This window comes from Heloderma suspectum, chromosome 2 (assembly GCF_057233095.1).
Source record: "Heloderma suspectum isolate Gila_16-S chromosome 2, 16-S_ref, whole genome shotgun sequence".
NCBI classification, from domain to species: domain Eukaryota; kingdom Metazoa; phylum Chordata; class Lepidosauria; order Squamata; family Helodermatidae; genus Heloderma; species Heloderma suspectum.
In genome coordinates this window covers 392,647,765-392,669,126 of record NC_139459.1, presented here as the reverse complement: position 1 = coordinate 392,669,126, position 21,362 = coordinate 392,647,765, and positions in this window count along the sequence as shown.

Genomic DNA, 21,362 nt, shown 5'->3' with positions numbered 1-21,362 from the left:
TTTAAAACTTTTAAAAGTAAACTCAGTTAGTAAATTTGTAATTATAGTCCGGATAGATTAGAACCACATTAAATGACTGCTATAGCATCAAAAACACAGGAATCTATTAAACAAAACCGAAGCTCTCAAGAATGCACATTTACTGTCAAGAATGCACAATAGGGACTCTGCTCACATGCTGGGAAACTGAGCATACATGTCTACCAGCAAAATATACTTTAGATCAATATATTGATAAGGAATGAAAGAAATAACTATGCTGGAAATTTTACAGAGAGGATTAAAAAACATTTTCCCCAATGGCTTCATTGCTTCCAGATATTTTATATCTCTTGTCTTTTTATAGAAGTGTGCTAATTACATTGGTTTTAGAAATTTTTCAGGGAGTAAAGGCTGGATAACAATATATAAATACTTCATCTGAAATTCTTTTCTTTTTTTTGTCATAATCCAAAGCTGTTCAATATTTCCAGTTTTTCGGACCTCCCCCCCACCCTGTTTTCCTGTTTTTCCCCTGGAGTTCACATCTCTATGGAAGACACGTATGGGACAGCCTGAATGCTCCCTTTTCAGTTATGGGGCTCAGAGGAACCTCTTTCTTTCACTTGACTTCTAGAGCTGCAAGATCTCAAGGCTGCTCACTAGGAAGTTATGGGCAAACGCCACTAGTTTGCTCAGACAGCAATCCGATGAATGTGTAGATGGGGGGGGGGGAATCCTATCCTTCAACTCTCAGCTTTCCCACCCTAGGATTACATAGGGAGGATAAACCCAAACAGAGCCAGTGGGGGAAAAATCATTAGAACCAGAAAAATAATAATAATGATGAACTCCCTTTTGAGTTTTACAAAACTCACTCTCTCTCTCTTTCTCTCTCTCGGGATTGATGTGATACAAGGAAAGAGCAATCCTATGGTCCCTGGAAGGGCATCTCAGGGATGATAGGGTGGTTCAAATCCCTCCAGTCTGAGGCTCCCAGCTGCCATGGAAAGCTCCACAGTGGCTCCTCTTTCAAGTTTGTGGTTGAGGGTCAGGCACAGAGAAAAGGGGCAAGGCGCGCGCGCACACGCACACACACACGCACGCACACACACACACAGGTAAAGGTGCTAGACAAGCGTAGAGACCTATCTAGGCTGGAAAAGATGGTTGTAAAAGCCTCTGTCAATCCTCCCGCCCTGCCCGGCTCTAGCCAGCAGGGAATTGGATGGGCGGAAGGCCCTGATCATGGAGGCCCCCATCTAAAGTGCAGCAATCCTGTAGAACTGTGTTCAAAATGTGGGAGTGGGCAGGTCATGTTCTTGATAGCGGACATGGTGGAAGCCCAGTCTGTATTAGGTTAATGTAACAATTTTCTAGCAGAAGTAATAGATTAGCTGGTGCCTGACACAAAACATCTGAGGCATTTGGGAACATAGGAAGAGTGGACAATATCCTCAGGCATTCTGGGACAAACAAGAAGTATTGGCTGCTCTTGGTGGACCTCATAAAGATATTACTTGGCCAATCTTGTTTGGATTTTTCTAAGCTGACTGTGTTTTTGTGCTGAGAAACACCTCCTCCTCCTCCTCCTCCTCCTCCTCCTCCTCCTCCTCCTCCTCTTCTTCTTCTTCTTCTTCTTCTTCTTCTTCTTCTTCTTCTTCTTCTTCTTCTTCTCCCTTTGAGCTCCCAGTTTTTCAGCTCCCGTTTGAGGAGGTGGCTGTGCATTTCAGCAAGGAAGAGTGGGTTCTGCTGGATCCAGGCCTAAGGGCTCTGTACAGGGAAGTCATGCTGGAGAATTTTCAGAAACTGGCCTCTTTGGGTAAGGATTCCTTTGCGCATGATTGATAAATATGGAGAATTCCTTTACAGTCCTTATTTATCAATAATGATGTTATCAAGGAGAAAGTATGTGTCCATCTGGCTGTCCTGACTATGTTCTCTCAGCCTCATCATCCTGTCCTTTTTCCCCTCCTAGTCTGTCAAGTATTCAGAAAATCTTTGCAGTGGGGAGAGACATCAGACTAGGTGGAAAATGGTGCATCTGAGCCCTTCATTGGACGTGGTGGCTGGTTTAAGTAGATGCGCCTTTCTAGGCTGGGACTTTTCTTCCCTGTGCAGAGAGATGTGATGATGAGTGGAAGATCTTTGGCTTCTCTTCCACTACAGTCTTTCCCCATCAGGCGTTCCAGTCTGAGCTGACGAAGCAGCAGTCACCAGATCAGGGGACTGGACACAAAGCCCTATGAGGAGAGACTGAAAGAACTAGGCATGTTTAGCCATGAGAAGAGAAGACTGAGGGGAGATAGGCTAGTGCTCGTCAAGTACTTGAAAAGTTGTCACAGAGAGGAAGGCCAGGATCTCTTCTCGATCATCCCAGAGTGCAGGACACGGAATCATGGGCTCAAGTTGCAGGAGGCCAGATTCCGGCTGAACATCAGCAAAAACTTCCTGACTGTTAGAGCAATACGACAATGGAACCGATTACCTAGGGAGGTGGTGGGCTCTCCCACACTGGAGGCATTCAAGATGAAGCTGGACAGCCATCTCTCAGGGATGCTTTGACTTAGATTCCGGCATTGAGCAGGGGGTTGGACTTAATGGTCTTATAGGCCCCTTCCAACCCTACTATTCTATGATGATTCCAGGTCCACCATATGCTCCTACCAAGACTTATTTGCCTGTTTTAAAGTACCTTTAAAATACCTTACTTCCCTTTTTTAAGGAGTGGAGCTTTAAGGAGAGGTTCTCCACGTACGGAGTGATGAACCGAGACAGGAATCATTGCAAATTAAAAGTAACAGGAATGTTTCTTTTGGCTTTCCATTGAAGAAGGACCTCTGAGTCCTCAACCTCTACTCATCTCCTGGCTGGAAGAAGAGGAAGAGCAGTGTGTCCAGGAGCGATTGGCAGGTGGGTGCTTTGATCTGTGGTAGGACTGTATCTTGCTTGCTTCCCTGACTGGTTAGGCCAATTTCCACAGTCACGTTTTATCTAACTCAGAACACTGTGAGCATTGAAGTCTCTGCAAACATCCCTAGTGGTGTCACCTGCGTGTTTCCTCTAGGGATGTACAAAAGTCACTTACCTTTTTGCAGCTTGGATTCGTGGTGGGAGGGAGGCGCTCCGTCCCTCCCCCTGGAATCCTCCCTGGGCCGGATCTGCTCCGCAGCGACTCCACGGAGCCGCCGACCAGGGCTGTCCGCAGCCGGAGTTCCGGCCACGGCCGGCTGCTGCGCACAAATTTGCGTCCTGTCAGGCTGCCGTGATAGCCTGCCATGGTAAAGGCAGCCACGCAAATGGCGGCCACTACGTAAATACTTACGTAGCCTATCACGGCAAAGAGCAGGGGCGCAAATGGTGGCCGCTATGCTGTTTGCGCCGCTATTCTGTCCGTGATAGGCTATGTAAGTATTTACGTAGTGGCCGCCATTTGCGTGGCTGCCTTTACCATGACAGGCTACGTAAATACTTACGTAGCCTATCATGGAGAGAGCAGCGGCGCAAACGGCATGGCGGCCGCTGTTTGCGCCCCTTCTCTTTGCTGTGATAGGCTATGTAAATACTTACATAGCCTATCATGGCAGCCTGGCAGGACGCAAATTGTGGCCGCAGCAGCCAGCCAAAATACCAGCTGCTGCCGCCGCCGGCGGAGCCCCAGGTAAGTTTCGTTCCGGGGGGATTCCGCGGGGTGGTGTGGGGTGGGAGGCCGTTCCGCCACGGATTTCAGGGGGCCAAATGCCAGTGCAATCGGCCTCACTGAAATCCGTGGCGGAATTCTCCACCATCCCTAGTTTCCTCATTGTTTATCTTTCTAAATTCAGTTTCCACATATGGCTATATTCCCGTCGGGCCATCCTATGTTATCACCAAGCCGTGCCTTGTGAGTCTCAACTTTGCGTTGCTACAGACCAGGGCTGTGTTTCCAGGAGCGATTTACTCCGAGACGGCTGTGTGTTGAGGTCATTAGGGGTAGATGATGTAATCCCGCAGCCACCCTGGAGCTTATCAGGGAAAACCAGATTTCCTGAGACTGCTTAAAGTCCGATTCTTTTCCTTAAGTCAGGTTCTCCCCGGTATAGTTGCTGTGTGCCCCAGCCCCTGCATTGACCTCAGTTATGGTAGCCCTGCCCAGGGGTGTGCCTTTCACCGTGACCCCAGTCAAGAGGTGTTTCCTGTCTCCTGTCCCTGTGACTCCCAGCACAAACCAATTAGTGTCTACTCAGAAGTAACATAGCGCTCAATGGAGCTTCTCTCCCAAATGCAGCAGCAGCAGGATGGAAAGATTGGAGCTCCTTAGGAGGCTTCTCTTGTGCGCATTGGAAGTAATTACTTCTAATTTGCACCTTCCTTAGGGAGAAAGTGGGGGGGGAGAGCCTGGAGGGGGGGAAGCCTCTCTTATTAGTTGAGCAGTCCCTGCCACTCAGATGATGTTCGCTCCAACCCCCACCCCACCCTACCCGGAAGTATGTTAGGAGAAGCGACTTAAAATGGGGTGATGCACCCCCCCGTGGAGCCCTGCCCCGATCAAAAGCAGCTCCTAGAAAAATGTGAGTAAGCCACTCTTTCCTTCTCCTTCCCTTGTCATGGAAACAGGGCCCAGGTACCGTAATTCTAGTGCTACAATGACAGAGCCTGCCATGCTAGAGAGGAATCTGGCAAGGAGGGAGTTCCCTCCCCACAACCCTCTCCGGAAACCAAGGCAGCTTCTACATTTCCCAGGCTGTTGATGCGCTGAGATGTCTTTGATGAGATCAGTTTGGGTTTGGGTGGAGAAGGGGAGATGGAGACCGCAGTCCAAAGCTCCAGGCAAGCAGAATGGAGAGAGAAGAGGCAGGTCGCTCTTTGGGGTTTAGAGAGCCACAGAGCCCCCCTCCCCAATCTTCTCTGACCCACACGGATGTCCTTCCCACTTCCCTGGGGGGACGGAGAAGAAAACAAACAAACACTGAGACAACACAACAAGCCACTCAGAAATAAACAAGGATGGATTGTGGGGTCATGCGAACCAGGTTAGGGTACTTTGAGGAAGGCAGGCAGGGGCTCACTACTGAGGGGTGGGAAGAGTTAAACTGGAATTGTGGTCAACTCTACTCCCCCCCACACACACTTACTGTCCTGCATTTGATGTGGGAAAGCATCTTGGAAGTGCCTTCTGAGTCAGTGCAGGCCTAATTTATTCCTGCCACAAGGGACCTTACAACAACTGAACAATGAGAATAGAATTCTAAGCAAGAAAATATAGTAAAATGAAACACTGTGTAATTACTAGACAACAATAAAAACTACCTGAATGTGCAGGGTGGGGGGACACATTACTTCAGGTCACACAATGCCTTCTGAAGAAAGAGGCTTTGCAAACCTTCTTAAAGGATTATACAGCTGGGTTCTGGCATGCCTGGAGTTGTGGCCACTGCAGAGGAGGCCCTGCGATGCATTCTTATAGACATCCACACTACAGTTAGTTCCTCTCTATGGCCTCCCTGAAGGAAGAAGCCTCTCCAACACTCACAAATATTCCAGCTCTACAAGGATGTTTGGAGGACTCTCCATTCAGATGTGTGCCCCAAGAGGCCGTGATGAGTGTGTGTGAGGGGTGTTTGTGTGTGTGTCCCTTTTGGTTACTCCTGCCCCTACTTAGCTTGGTTAATAAGTCTAAGGTTCAAAGGGTCTCTTACGTCTCCCCAGACCTTTGCCTCCTTCCTTTGGGGTTCCCTTTGGTCATCCCCCCCCCCTTTTCATCCTCGGTGATGCCCATTGTGGGGGACATTGGGGGGAGGGTATGCTTACTACTATCCTATTGGTGGTTAGAATAATTGTATACTTCAGTAAGTAAAGTATGGATGCTGTTTGGAGATGTGTGTGTTTGCAGGGGAAGAGTTCATTCTGTTTTGGGCTCTGATTGAGGACTTTGCACCAGATGGCCCCAAGTTTTGAGGCTGCTAACAGTTGCACCACATGGCCCCAAATTATGATGTTGCCTGCAAGCCCACTCTCTAGCTCCTCCCTCGCCTGAACCACTCTTGAAAAGGCATTTCTGCCACAAAGATCAAAGGACTAGACAGTGGCAGCTTCATACCCAGGAAGCCTGTATTATTGTAAAGAGCTTTTGCCTGTGGATCATAGAATCATAGAATGGTAGGGTTGGAAGGGGCCTACAAGACCATTGAGTCCAACCCCTTGCTCAGTGCAGGAATCCAAGTCAAACAAAGCATCCCTGACAGGTGGCTGTCCAGCTTCATCTTGAATACCTCCAGTGTGGGAGAGCCCACCACCACCTCCCTACGTCATTGGTTCCATTGTCGTATTGCTCTAACAGGATGTTTTTCCTGATGTTCAGCCGGAATCTGGTTTCCTGTAACCTGTTCCCAGTATTCTGTGTCCTGCACTCTGGGATGATCGAGAAGCGATCCTGGCCTTCCTCTCTGTGATAACCTTTCAAGTCCTTGAATAGCACTATCATATCTCCCCTCTGTCTTCTCCTCTCAAGGCTGAACATGCCCAGTTCCCTCGGTCTCTCCCCATAGGTCTTTGTTTCCAGACCCCTGATCACCTTCGTTGCCCTCCTCTTGTGGGCTCTTGTTTCCTGGAGGCTGTTAGAATGAGATCTGATGGAGCACCTCCTCCCAGGAAGGCTTTAGTGATCAAGATCCCTACCTATGGTGTCTGTGCTGTGGGGGGGACTGGATGACCGCTAGGGGTCTACTATTCTATGATTCTGTGACTTTTTACTATTCTGGTCAAAGGCCTGTCCATAGTTTGGATGATGGAAGACTGTTAAATATTGCATGTTATCCACCCTTCAGATGTGTTCAGCTACATCCTCTGGCATCCCCAGCCTGCATAACCGATGGGAATGTTGGGAATCATTGTCGAACATATCTGGAGGTTACTAGGTTGATGAGGCTGCTCTAGTTGTGAGAATTCCCCTTTTTTCAGGCTGCAAATATATTTCTATGGTTGGAGTTATGTCCAAAATATGGGCATTTCCTCCATCTCCAAAGGAATATGGCAGTCCCCTCTTTGTGGGGCATTGTATAGAGCCTCAAAATCCACAGCTGCCAATGTCACCCCCCCCCCCTCATTCATCTTTAGGGTGTCACAAGATTCTTCATTGTTCACTGTAATGCATAGATAAATTATACTCCATCTTAAACTAGCTACGAATGACAATGGAGAATGTAGGAAATAATTACAGGAAGCAAAGCAAACGCATTACTGCTAACAAGGGAGAGAAGGAGAGAGGAGTCATAATTCAGTGGTGGAGCGCATGTTTTCTATACATAATCCTAGAATGATCTAGTTGTAGGGGCATCTAGCCCTACCTCATGCCTGAAAATTCAGAGGAAATTTGGAGCTAGAGCATCTCCTACGGCTTTTCTACATGAGGCTCTGATTGTGTGCTTGTGATTGGTCACTCACAGTAGTTTGCAGGTCCTTTACATGAGGTCATCAACCTCCAGGGCCTCTCCCGTGCTTTCTGAGCATTATTGGGTCTTTTTTTCTTAATGGGGGAAAATCCAATATTTAATTTTAATCACTGGTTGAAGCACTCCAATGGCTCGTGTACTTCCACTATACAACAGCACCATCTAGTTTATTTTAATTTAATTTATTACATTTATATCCCACCTTTTTTCCTCCTTAAGGAACTGAAGGCGGCATACATAGTCCCCCTCCTCCTCCATTTTATCCTCACAACAACAACGCTGTGAGTTGAGTTGGGCCTGAGAGGCAGTGACTGGCCCAAAGTCACCCAGTGAGCTTCCATGGCCGAGTGGGGACTAGAACCCGGATCTCCCGGCTCCTAGTCCAACACTCTAGCCACTACACCACACTTGCTGTCATTGTAGAGTCTGTGCAATGTAGTGCCTGTACAATGAAACATATAGAACTTGCAGAGAGAGGAAATCCAACCCCACCCCCCAGCATGTGTAAAGAAGCTGAGCTTAATCCCGCAAAGAATCTGGAAGCAGAAGTCCCGGTAAAGGCTGGGAAAAATCTCTGACTGAGATTGTGGAAAGCCATTGTCATACAGTTGGACCAATGGTCTGGCTCAATATCATGCAGCTTCCTATTCTCATAGAAGAACAGCCTTGCAGGATTAGACCCATGGTCAAGCAAAGTCCAGCACTCTTGTCTCCAAAAGCATCAGCCCAGGGACTCTGATGGTTTGCAAGCAGGGCGTGAATATGTTTGCCTCTCTCTCTTCTTTTTCTGCAGAATCTGGCATTGAGAAGTTGACTGCCTGCATTCAAGGAGGCTCCAGTCTTTTAGCTAACAGAAAACGAAGACCTGCCCTTGAAGAATTTGTCTATCCGTGTCTAAGTTACTGGTCATCCACACACCTTGCAGAAGTAATTTCCGTGACTCGGCTACGGTGATGTGTGAAGAAACATTTCCTTTTGTGAGTCTTGAACCTACTGCCGACCAATTTCGCTGGTTTTCTTCCATTTTGAGAGAGGGTTTGATTATATGTTTCTAGAAGTCTCTCCTGTTCTTCTTCATTTATTCATATTGATCAGTATTCATTGCTACTTCATCCAAATGGGCAGGAGAATCTGCAGCATGGCCCCTGGAACATCTCACTATGTTCAGAAGTTGGATACAAGAAACATCATAATGGCATGAAGATGTCACATAACAGGGTGTCATGGAATGATGGAACTATTTATGATGTCACGGAATGATGGAACTATTTATGATGTTATGGTTTTATGGCTAGAAAAAAACCCTTACAATTGTTAATGGATTTATAAGATTTATGCACACTTTTTTCACATAGAATTATAGAATGTTAGAGCTGGAAGGTACCTTAGAGACCAACTCCCTGCTCAGTGCAGGAATTTATTGCTAGGAGGCCAGGTTTATGCACTGAAGGGGACCAGGGAGAGCTTAACTATATTATTTCGTATGTAGTTAAGTTTTATGTGCTGACAGAGGATTTTGCCACATTTTGAACTTATATATAGTTTATCTGGAGAGAAGATTTTATTTTTATTCTATATATATATATATGTATGTATGTATGTATGCTCAAAATTGGATTATCTATTTGTGTTAAAATTGATTTGGTCAGAAAACCTCCAGGTCATTTATCTGTCACATGCTGCCTACATCTGAATCGTTGGATATGAAGTTCTGTGGTCCACTTCAAGTCCTTGCCACATTCCAAACATTTCTACTATTCACAGGATCCCTTCCTATGTGCAACTTTTGATGTCTAATAAGGTTTATCTTCTGACTGAAGCTCTTTCTACACTCTGGGCAATTATATGGCTTCTCTCCTGTGTGGATTCTTTGATGGTAAGTGAAGTTAGTGAGTTGGCTGAAGGTCTTTCCACATTCTGAGCATTTGTACGGTTTCTCTCCTGTGTGAATTCTTTGATGGGAGGTAAGACTTGAGCTGTCACTGAAGCTCTTGCCACACTCCAAGCACTGATATGGTTTCTCTCCTGTATGCACTCTTTGATGTCTAGTAAGGTTTATCTTCTGACTGAAGGTCTTTTCACACTCCGAGCACTGATACGGTTTCTCTCCGGTGTGGATCCTTTGATGTTCATTAAGGTTTGAGCAATGGCTGAAGCTCTTTCCACACTCTGAGCATTCATACGGTTTCCCTCTCGAGTGGAGTCTTTGATGGTAAGTAAAACTGGTGGCCTGGCTGAAGCTCTTTCCACATTCGAGGCATTTGTATGGTTTCTCACCTGTGTGGATCCTTTGATGATCATTAAGGCTTGAGCTATACCTGAAGCTCTTTCCACACTCTGAGCACCTATATGGTTTCTCATTTCTGTGTGCTCTTTGATGCCTAGTAAGGTTTATCTTCTGACGGAAGCTGTTTCCACACTCTGAGCATGTATACGGTTTCTCCCCTGTGTGAATTCTTTGATGTATCCTAAGGGTTGTGCTCTGACTGAAGCCCTTTCCACACACTGAGCATTCGTGGGGTTTGTCTTTTGTGTGCACTCTTTGATGCCTGGTAAGGTTCATCTTCTGGCTGAAGCTCCTTCCACACTCTGAGCATTTATATGGCTTCTCCCCTGTGTGGATCCGTTGATGACGGATAAGGTTAGTGCTCCGCTTGAAGCTCTTTCCACACTCTGAGCAGATCAACAGTGTCTCTCCATCAGGAAAACTTTGAGCTGTACGGAGGTTGGACAGTTCTGGACATGGAGGGAATGTCTTCCTTTTTTCTCCTTCTTTACATTCTTGTTCGAGTGGAATTTCATGGGAACTGGCAACTTCAAAAGCAACAGGTTTCATCTTCCACATCTGTTTTGATTCACACTTCCTTCTCTGTTGCTTGCCTACTGTATCATCTTCTCTCCCATCATCTACTGGTACCAAGAAACCTGGTGAGGGATAAACAGAGATTCAAATTGGGGAATCATAGAATCATAGGGTCGGAAGGGGCCTACAAGACCATCGGGTCCAACCCCCTGCTCAGTGCAGGAAGCCTGATTCCCAGGCGGTCTCCCATCCAAGTACTAACCAGGGCTGACCCTGCTTAGCTTCCAAGATGCAGGACTCCTGTGCCAACCTTCATAAATACGCTCTGCCAAGCCACAATTTTCATAAAGAAATCTGGCTCGCATCTATATCAGGGGTGCAGAATCCCTTTTAGGCCAAGGGCTTTCAGGGACCACATTTGGGGGCAGCGGTAGTGGGTGGGGTTGAAATCAAAAGGGCCAGGACCCAAAAGACCAGCATATTTTAGCTTTTAAGGCTTTCTTGCCAGCAACTAAGCCTTAGGAGAGGCAGTTCACCTTTTAGAATCAGGGAAAAATCTCACCCAAGCGAGAAAACTATCAAACAATCCATGGTTGGGGGAAAGGGAGTGGCCTCCTCTGGGGAACCGCAGAGGACTGGATTGGAATCCCAGGATGGCTGGACTTGTCCCATGGCCTGTGGTTCTGCAACCCTTGGAAGATAAACCTTCTGTAAGCAAGTGTAAAGTGATGCACATTGGGACAAAAAATCCCAACTTCAAATATAGCCTGATGGGATCTGAGCTAGCAGTGACTGACCAGGAAAGAGATCTTGGGGTTGTGGTGGACAGCTCAATGGAGATGTCAACCCAGTGTGCAGCCGCTGTAAAAAAAAGGCAAACTCCAAGTTGACATAATTAGAATAGGAACTGAGAATAAAACTGCCAATATCATACTGCCGCTATACAAATCGATGGTGCGACCACACTTGGAGTACCGTGTACTGCTCAGGTTACCACACCTAAAAAACATAGCATAGAGTTGGAAAACGTGCAGAAACAGGCAACTAAAATGATGAAGGGGCTGGAGCATCTCCCCTATGAGAAGAGAAGGCTACAACAGCTAGGATTGTTTAGTTTGGAAAAAAGGAGGGTAAGGGGAGACAGGATAGAGGTGTACAAAATTAGGCGTGGTGTGGAGAATGTGGCTAGGGAGACATTTTTCTCCCTCTCTCAAAATACTAGAACCCGGGGTCATCCTATGAAGCTGATTGGTGGGAGATTCAGGACAGATAAAAGGAAGGACTCCTTCACACAGTGCATAGTTAAACTATGGAACTCGCTACCACAGGAAGTTGTGATGGCCACCCATTTGGATGGCTTTAAAAGGGGGTTGGATAAATTCCTGGAGAAAAAGGCTAGCAATGGCTACTCGTTTTGATGGCTATGTGGTACCTCCAGTACCAGAGGCTATGTACACCAGTTGCTGGGGAACATGGGTGAGAGGATGCTGTTGTGCTCATGTCTGTTGACAGCTGATTGGCCACTGTGTGAACAGAATGCTGGACTAGATGGACCTTGGTCTGATCCAGCGTGGCTCTTCTTATGTTCTCATGTAACTCTGGTCCATATGAATTACTGAACAGGAAAGACTTAATGGGGAGGCAGTTCTTGTCACATATGAAATATACCCTGCATTGGCAATAATTGGCAACTAATGTGGTGTAGTGTGTAGTTTACATAAAGCTCCAGCTCTACTGAATCATAGGGTCGGAGGGGGTTGTATAGGCCATCTAGTCCACCCCCTGCTTGCTGCAGGAGACCAGAGCTAAAGCATCTCTAGCAGATGTCTGCCCAGCCTCTGCCTGAAAAGCTCCATTGAGAGAGAGCCCTGTCACCCTCCTAGATAAGTGATTCTGTTGTCGAACTGCTCTGACCATCAACCCCACTGTTCTATGATTCTATGATCAAGAAGTTGTTGTTTTGTTTTTAATTCCTTGGCCGCCTTTCAGGGCAGAAGCCCTCTCAAGGTGGCGTACAATAATAAATCACATAAAAACCAACATGGTCTTCAAAAGCAATAAAAACACAACAAAAACAGCAAAAGCACAATAAGAACAGCAATAAAAACAGCAACAACAGCAAACATATCAGGGAAAGGCCAAAATCTTTTCAGGGCCTTCTTTAAACCCTGCAATAATGGGGCTGGGTGGACCCCTGATGACAACTTATTCCAGAGGTGTGGGGCCACGGTGGAAAAGGCTCTCCCTCATGTGGCCACCCACCCAAATGCTCTCACAGGTGGGCAAATGAGGAGGGCCTCTCTTGCAGGCTGATATCAAGTAATTTGGTCCCAATGTTTAGGGCTTCAAAGGTCAAAAGCAGGACTTTAAATTAGGCTCAGAAACTGTACAGTTGATGCAGTATAGGTGTTACAAGATCAAATGCCTTGCCCCAAGCAACACTCAGGCAGCTGCATTCTGCAGCAGCTGACGTTTCTGAACCATTTTCAAAGGCAGCCCCACTTACAGCACATTACAGTAGTCCAGCCTAATGTTCAACCAAAATCTACCCTCCTATTCCTGAAGCCCAGTAGATCTAGTCCTGCCCTCTGGGCCAGCAGACATCAAGTTTTTGCCCTCGTCTATGTGACAGCCCTTCAGATATTTTAAGAGTGTTATCATATCCCCCCCCCACCCCCTGACCTCAGTCTTCTGTTCCCCAGGCTAAACACACACAGTTTCTTCAATCTTTCCCCATAGGACTCGTTGTCCATGACAGAGTTTTATCTTTGCTGGTCTGAAATGGGATGTCTCTCAATGCTGCTGTTTTAAGTTTAATGTATTTCACAAGCGTCGTATATTGTATCTAAGATTTAAAATGTATATTAGTTTGGTTCTATTGTAAGCTGCTTTGTGGAGGCTATTTGCCTATAAAATAAATATAATAAACACTTAAAACAAATGTAAATCAGGAAGGGAGAGAGGGGTGAGGAAAACATGGATGGATCCTGGCAACCTGGAATGCTCCTGGAACGTTGCAGTTAAACTGTGGGAATCAAGCAGCTTTCGCTGACTTTTGTATACTGTTTTTAAGCTGCATTGTTTTTAAGCTGTGTTGTTCTTATTGTGGGATTTTTCCTTAAACAGTTTTAGCTCAAAGTAGTTTTTAGTTATATGTTTCCCCCCCCCCCATATTTTGTCTGTGTGCTTTTATGTAAATGGCTTTTAAACTTTGTATATTGTATTTTAATGTTTTAACTTTTGTAAACCGCCTGAGAGCTTCAGCTATGGGGCAGCATAGAAAAGTAATAAATAAAATAAAATAAAACCTTTGCTGAGGAGATTAGAATGTCGAGGAGAGCGGCAGTTAAACTGCATTTTAATGTTATAACTTTTGTAAACCGCCCAGAGAGCTTCAGCTGTGGGGCGGTATAGAAATGTAATAAATTAAGGGCGCAATCCTATGCATGTTTAGAAGGAAGAAAGCCCTACAACTCCCAGCATTCCCCAGCCAGCTGGGGAATGCTGGGATTTGTAGGACTTTCTTCCATCTAAACATGCATAGGACCGCACCCTAAATAAAATAAAACCTTCGCTAAGGAGATTAGCATGTTGAGGAGAGCAGCAGTTAAACTGCAGGAAATGGGGCAGCTGGTGAGGGGGAGAGGGAGGGAAATGTGTCACGCTGAGGAGAGGGAGGAGATCCTGTGGGATCCTGTGGAGTGGATCTGGTGCGGCAGGAGCTGAGATCAGGCACTGAAAGTGAAGCAGTGGAGTCAGGAGAGAGCCAGTGTGGTATAGTGGCCGGAGTCTTGGACTGGGAGTCTGGAGATCCGGGTTCTAGTCCCTACTCAGCCATGGAAGCTCACTGGGTGACTTTGGGCCAAAGCAGCCTCTCAGCCCAACCTACCTCACAGGGTTGTTGTGAGGATAAAATGGAGAGGAGGCGGATTATGGGTTATGGGTTCCTTAAGCAGGAAAAAAGGTGGGATATAAATGCAATAAATAAATAAAAATAAATAAATAGGAGGCAGGACAGGACAGCCCAGGCAATGAGTGACAGAACCCCTGAGAGTTGCTGGGGGTACAGCTGCCTGCAGTGCAGGGGATCAGCGCAGAGGGGTCACCTGTGGGGGCTGTATGCTGGGGGAAGGCCTCAGTACAGGCCTTACGCCTGCACCAAAGTCCCCAAGAAGGAAAAGTACAGAGAATGTTGTAGGAAAGTAACTGAGGAAAATAAGACACAGGTGGCTGGGTGGGAGAGTGGGATAAACTTCCCTGAACACAGATAAAGGAGTCTCTAACTCCTATCTCATGAGGACAATGGACAGGCAGAAAACCCATTGCCTGATGAGAGAAGGGACTGTCTTGCAGGAGGAACTTATAAATGAGCCCAGTTACGGACTGTGCCCAATGTGTACTCATAGGCAGAAGCATCCTGTACACGTGATAGATACCTCATGTGCCCGTGATCAGCATAACCTCCAATGTGCTTGGATATAAATAACTTCTAATGTCAGCTTCTAATAGGCTAAGGCCCTTCGTCACTATTTCACTTTCTGATAAAAACCCATGTGACCTGTGCCCGAGTTGTAGTTCCTTTGCAAATTACCCGTGTTTGCACGTTTTTGAAGAAGGTGTGGTTTCAGATACGTGACCACCAGTCTCAACCTTTGGGTGGGGACGGCTCTCACCCTCTTTGTTTCTCACACACCTCGGCGTGGCAAAGGGTGACCCTGCGGCACCGTGCAGGACTTCGTCAGCACAGAGGACTGAAGTGTCAGGACATTCTATAAGAATTTATCATTGTAAATCGGGGATTTTTCACTTACGTTTAACAACTTTTTATAATGAATAAGTGTTTGTGTTGGCTTCCAACTAGGGCTGTGCGCAGATGGCCTCTCCAATTTCTCCACCTTATTTGTGGACAGAGAAATTGGGGAGGTAATTCCCCAGGGGGAGGAATTACCAGGGGGATTCTCCACAGTTTCTCCCAGCTAGGGCTCCCCATTGGAAGGGCTTGCAATACAGCTTGTCTCATTTTTGGTATGGTGTTTTGGGTTTTTTTCTGCTGGAACAGCATCAGCTGTATTTGGCAGCCTGTCCCGCATTTTGCATCCACCACAATGCAGGTGTGGGGTGGGGGAGCAGTGTTGTGTCAGGCTCCAGGGATGAGGAGGAGTTTGTGCTTTGCCAAAATCTGTCTTCCGATTTCCAGAGTTTTCTTCCCCCGTGAAAGGGGCTTCCATTGTTCTGCCACATTCTCAGGACGGTCTATAATGTATTTTGAATTCCTTTTTGTGGTGCTTTGGAGGTTACCTATCACAGCCAGCCTCCCAAGCTGCCCGCACATCCTGATCTGAAAAAGCCCCATGGGAGGAATTACCGCCTGGTGCCTCAAACTGGGCTTCAATGGAAGTGTGGGAAGCTGAGGAGGATGCCAAAGAGACGATTGTTCGGTGAAAGACAGGGCACCTGTGCTCATTCCTTGGCCATCTCCCAAGTACGGTAAGCCCAAGAAACCCACAACCAACCCTTGAGAATTTCTCCAAAATGTCTTCACCAGTGAACTTCTGTTCGAAAGCCATTTCTCTTCTGTCAAAAAGAGAATGGTTGAAAAAAACACGGGAGAAATTTCCGGCACAGCACTATTTCAGACTCTCTTCCCAGATTCCAACTGGACTATGGGCTTACAGTTGCCACACATGCTCAGTTCACTTTTTCAGTTTTGGGGAGCTTTTTGGCTCCCTCAAAAAGAAAGAAAGGGGGAAAAAAGTACTCCTGCAAACCTCAGTGTTCCCCCCACCCCAGGTCTGCTGAGACCTCCAGGTTGTGGTCTTTGGGGTCCACAAGTGACAGAAGTTGAACACTTGAATTGCTATTAGAAACTATGATCTTCAGTGCAGGCTGGTGGCTCTGATGTGGGTGGGGCTATTTTCCATCGGAACTATCCCGAATTCTAAAGAAGCTATCCAATGTGCTGAACCTGTTGGGGGGATAGGGTTGAGCACCTTGGAGGGCTCCTCTAGGGTTCTGGCTGGTTCTGACTAAAGCGCAGAATGGAATTACAGCCCCATCAAAACCTGAGCCACCAGCCTCCACTGATGATATTCAGGGATTGTAAACCAGCCTGTCTGAACCCCCCTCTTCTCCCCTGAGCCTCACGAAGAAAGAGCTCTGGATGTCCAAATGTAAGAATGCAGCAGTAGCATTGGAGGGGTGTGGGGGAGAGGTGACCTCCTGCTGGGAAAGTACTGCTTGACCAGCACACTTTGAAACAGTGCTGAGAAATCCATTACGGAAAAGAAGCTGGTGCCGGACTTCTCGCTCACCAGACAGGGAGAGAAGCCCCAATGCAGAGGGACGCTCCTGCCCAGACCATCCCACTGCCCCCAAAGCCTTGACACCAGGCAACCTCCAAATCCAAACATGAAGCCATCAGCAAACAAAAGGCTACCGGGAATGGTGACCCCACAGTCCTTCCCACTTGGAAGAGGAGGCTGTTTTACTGTTGTCTTTAGGATTTTATGTACAGTGCCTTGTGAGTTTCAGTCATAACAGTGACCGATTCTTTAAAAAAATAAACAGGTAAATAGCACACCTACAGAATGTGGACCAGCTATTGTCCTCCTCAGTGACATCCCTGCAGTGCACTGATGCCAAGAAAACATAGCAGCAATTCCTGCTTTCTACAACTATCAGCCCAGGGAATGAGGGATCCTTACCCAGAGAAGCCAGGATCCCATAATTCTCTTCCATGACATCGCTGTGCAGAGCCCTCTGGCCTGGATCCAACAGAGCCCACTCCTCCTCCGAGAAATGCACAGCCACCTCCTCAAAAGACATGGGGTTCTGAAAGAGGAAGAAGAAGCATTGTCTCCTCGCATATAACGGTGCAATCTAGAAAGGGCAGGAAAGGGGAGGTGAGTGGAGGTTCTCCTGCAGGAGCCCAACTTCCACCGGGGCGGTCAAGGCTTTGCGAAGGGGCGGCTTTGACAGAAGCAAAGGGAAAGACAGAGATTATTCCAGGCCCAGGGAGATACGAGGTCTGCCTGTTTCTCCAGTGATTACCTGATACAGTCGCAAAGCTTCTGTTTCCTCTTCAGCACAAAGAGGAGAAGGCCTGGAATGAAGCACCAGGGTCACCCCACCACCTGTTAGGGAGATAAAGAAGGTGGGAAGAAGTTTCATCCGTTTAGAAGCATCTGGCATTTCAGTGCCTGGCTTGAATGCCATCTCTCACCATAGTGTTTTTGGTGACAATTCAAGTTACTGGCCTGGATTTTTTTATAAAATCAAACCAGCACTTGAATTGTGCCCAAACCAAACCAATGTGGAAGTACGCTCATTTCCAACCAAAAAAAGCACCTTAAAACTAATAAGGGCGCAATCCTACAGCCCCTAGTCAGCGTCTAGATGGCGATAGGATAGGTCGGTTCTCAGAGAACCAACCTTCCCCCCTTCCACGCTGCCTCAGAGGCAGCGCAGAACAGTCCCACGCTCCGTGCTCGGAAGAGGAGCGCGGAGCGGTAAGAACGGGGCGTTCCATGGGGCATGTCAAGCCAGGGAAGTCGGAAATCGGCTGCCGCTTCCTGCGCACCGAGTTCCCACGGCTAGACTGCTGAAATTGGTCTAGCCATAAATGCAGGGTGGACGATCCCCTCTATGTTCTCCTGCCCTGCATTGGATAGGCGGTTGCCTCAGAGTTCAGAGGCAGCCACCTGTCCCGATAGGATTGTGCCCTAAATGTATTTTGCCAGGAGCTTTCATGAACTATAGTCCACTTCACATGTGTGTTACTGAGTGGTTCAGGTTCTTATACAATACATACGGTGGGGATGGGGGAGGAATGGTAAACAGTAAGGTCAGAGGGAAATAAAATGCAGAAAGGACTGCCAGTGACAATCGTATTATTAACAGTGGACATTGACAGTGCAGTTGCTGCTAATAACACAAACAAACAGGCATTTTGTAACACATGTAGTGTGATAAAAACCCATTATCCCGATTGAACCCTTGGTAACAGAACTGAACCTGTTGATGAATTCTAACTCAGCAGTCTCTCGCTCTGATCTCCCTTTGAACTTCCTTTGTGTCACAGTGGCCACTTTAAGGTCAGTGACAAGAGTTCCCTGGGTGGTTGAGGTGTTTCCCTTTGGTGTTAGAATACTGTCATTTCTGACATCCAGAGGTATTTCCTGGTTATTTCATCCCAAAATGACCCAGACTTAATGAACCATCTTTTTAACGCGGAATCTTACGCGATTAAAACAGCCACTAGATGGTGCAGTATCACTGACTCCTATGGAACCTTGAAAATTAAACGCTTCCCCTCTCAGCACTCACAGGATCGTTGCCTGGGAACCAACTGTAAATGTGGAAAGGCTCCAGAATGGGAGGACTGCAGGGTTTTTCTTTAGTGTAAAGGCAGCCTTAAGCTGCTGAAACAAAGCCCTTTTAAAAGTGTGGTAGAGTCTTGAAAGAAGCTTTTTCCCTACACAGGCTCAAGAAAGAGAGAGACTCTGTGGAAATAGGCCCCATTAAACCTTACCTAAATAAGTAGCACCTCCATCACCCTCCTGCGGGATCCCCTTGAACAGCGGCTTCCCTATGGTGGTCCATGGAGCCTTCTCTACCTCAGGGCAATCTGGGGCAGCTTTGCCTATCGTCACCTGAAACAGGAGTGAGGAGCCCAGTTGAGGAAGTGGGAGAGGGATTAGGAAAGGAACTAAATGGGGGCAGGCAAAGGCTATGGGCCGTGTTCCTCTATGTCCTTGAACTTGTGTATCTTTCTAAATGGAATGTACCTTTCAAACCCTGCAACACACTCACTGCCGTCGCAATGGCAAGCAATCGCAGAAGGATCTGTGGACTGGGGGCAGTAATCCAACACAGCCAGTAGAAGAAGACTAAGGCTTTCTTCACACTGAGCTGCTATTGAGATGGCTCCTTCGCGGAGGTTTGCGGGCTCTTTAGATGACGCCATGACCCTCCAGGGCATCATCTGCACTAAACGCCCTTTGTTCCGTTTTTAAATAGGTCGCAGATAATGAGCTGTCAAATTACCCCCTTGGGTTCTGCTTGAGTTCCCTCCATGAAAAGAGGAAAAGCGGCCAGAAGATGTGAGATCAGTGAAAGATAATGGAAGACTCAGCTACAGGGAGAAGGAGGGGGGGGGAGGCCGGGGGAAAGGAAGCGCATGAAAAAGGGAGTCGTTGTGATCCTGCCTTTAAAATGGAAGCACAAAGCCCCCTTTTAAATGCAGGATTTTAGGCTGGTGTAGAGATGCTCCATATCTCAGATTCTCTCCTAAAACCAACCAACTAGCCAGGGAAAGAAGAAGGAAGGGGAGAAGCTGCTGTAGTTCCCATACACTCCCTGTCTCTCTGCAATGTCCACACTTAGCACAACGACATTTTCCCCCCTTCTGCTGGGAGGAAACTGCCTCTGGGTATACATGTTGGGGGATCCGCTCCCTCTCTGGAACTTCACAGTACCCTCCAAATGACTTGTGATCCCCCCGCAAGGGGGACTGATGCCACAAATGCAGAACCACGGGCCTAGAAGGGTTGGGACATCCCTTCCTGGGATGGTGTACTGGTGGGGATTTTATGGATACTGTTCTACACCTTCTCACCGCTTGGAACTACCAGGATGAAATACTCCCTCACCTGCTCCTCTTCCTGCTGCTTGTCCTCTTCCTGGCTCAGGAGGAACCCTTCCGCCAGGGCCACCGCCTGGGAAGATGTCTCCGCCCCACACTCTCTGACCCAGCTCTCCATCTCCGGGGGCAGGATGGCCAGGAACTGCTCCAGGACCACCAGGTCCAGCATCTGAGCTTTCGTGTGTCTTTCTGGCTTCAGCCACTGACAGCAAAGGTGGTGGAGCTGGCTGCAAACCGCTCGAGGCCCCTCGGCCTCCTGGCAGCAGAACTCCCTGAAGCACTGGCGCTGTATATCCAGACTGATGGTTTCTCCATCCAGAATCTTGGGCACTCTCCCTTTCCAGAAGTCTTGGCTGCTGTTGCCCCATTTGGGGCGAGGGTCTTTTTCTTCTCCCCTCCCTGCTTCATTGCCTGCTGGGCTTTGTACAGCCATTTTCTGTGCCCAAATGTAGCTCCAGCTACCTCCCCCCAAGATCCCCTTGCCCTAAGCTCTTTTCATTCCCAGCATAAGGACCGTGTGAAGACAGAGGCCTCTGCTTAGCCTCACAAGGGCGAGCGTAAAGTTTCGCTTGCTAGGGGTGTCTCTCCAAACTTTGCCAGAAAAACTAGATTCCTCCGGAAATCAGTAGCAGGCAGCTTCTCCCTGCAGTGGGAAAGAAAGCAAACCCCAAGAATCAAAAAGAGCCACACAGTGAAAAATGGATGCTATGTCCTCACTCTGAAACACCCCCCCATTTTAAAACTCCCCTAACTTTTTTTGAAACATTTTTTTTCCCTCTTGCACAGGGCCAGCCTTCAGGGTGGGCAAGCTGGGCAATTGCCTGGGGTGCCGAGCGGGGGGCGGGGGGCACCAAGGTGAGCTAAATGTCTGTGTTTGCTGTCTGCAGTGACGGTGGCGAAAAGCAAGTGTCCGTAACCTTTCTATCAAGGTTTTCCTAACTGCAAACATGTTCTTCCTTCGATTAGCTGTAAAGCATGTTTCTTTTTCAATTTCCACTATGATCTCATTGCAGCTAGGTAAAAATCAGCGGGACACAGCTTTACCTTGAGGCAACGTTCCGAGCACTTAGCACCCCAAATACTGTAAACAAAATAAGCACTATATAAATAATAATAAAATAAAAACGTAAGCTGGAAGAGGTCGGCTGGATAACTTTTGTATTTCTAACTTTTCTTTATGGTTTCTGAAGATAAAAATAAGGGATATTCCAAAATAAAAAATGCTTAGCAAAAGACAGGAACTGCTACAAAGCAAAAAACCTTTGCCGCCTTGAGTCCTAGTACTGGGAAAAATGCAAGATATAAATAAATATAATAAAACAATAATAATAAAAAAACAGAATCATACTAAAACCTGTGATAGTTCTGTGTTGCGTAGGGCGCTCCTGCTGCTCAGAATGCGGCTTTTCGAACGTTGGCTTCTGCCAACGGCGGCACAGTGGCTGAGAGATCACGGTTTCGAGCAACGTCGTTCTCGATGGACATCACAGCTGCACCAGGCCCCACA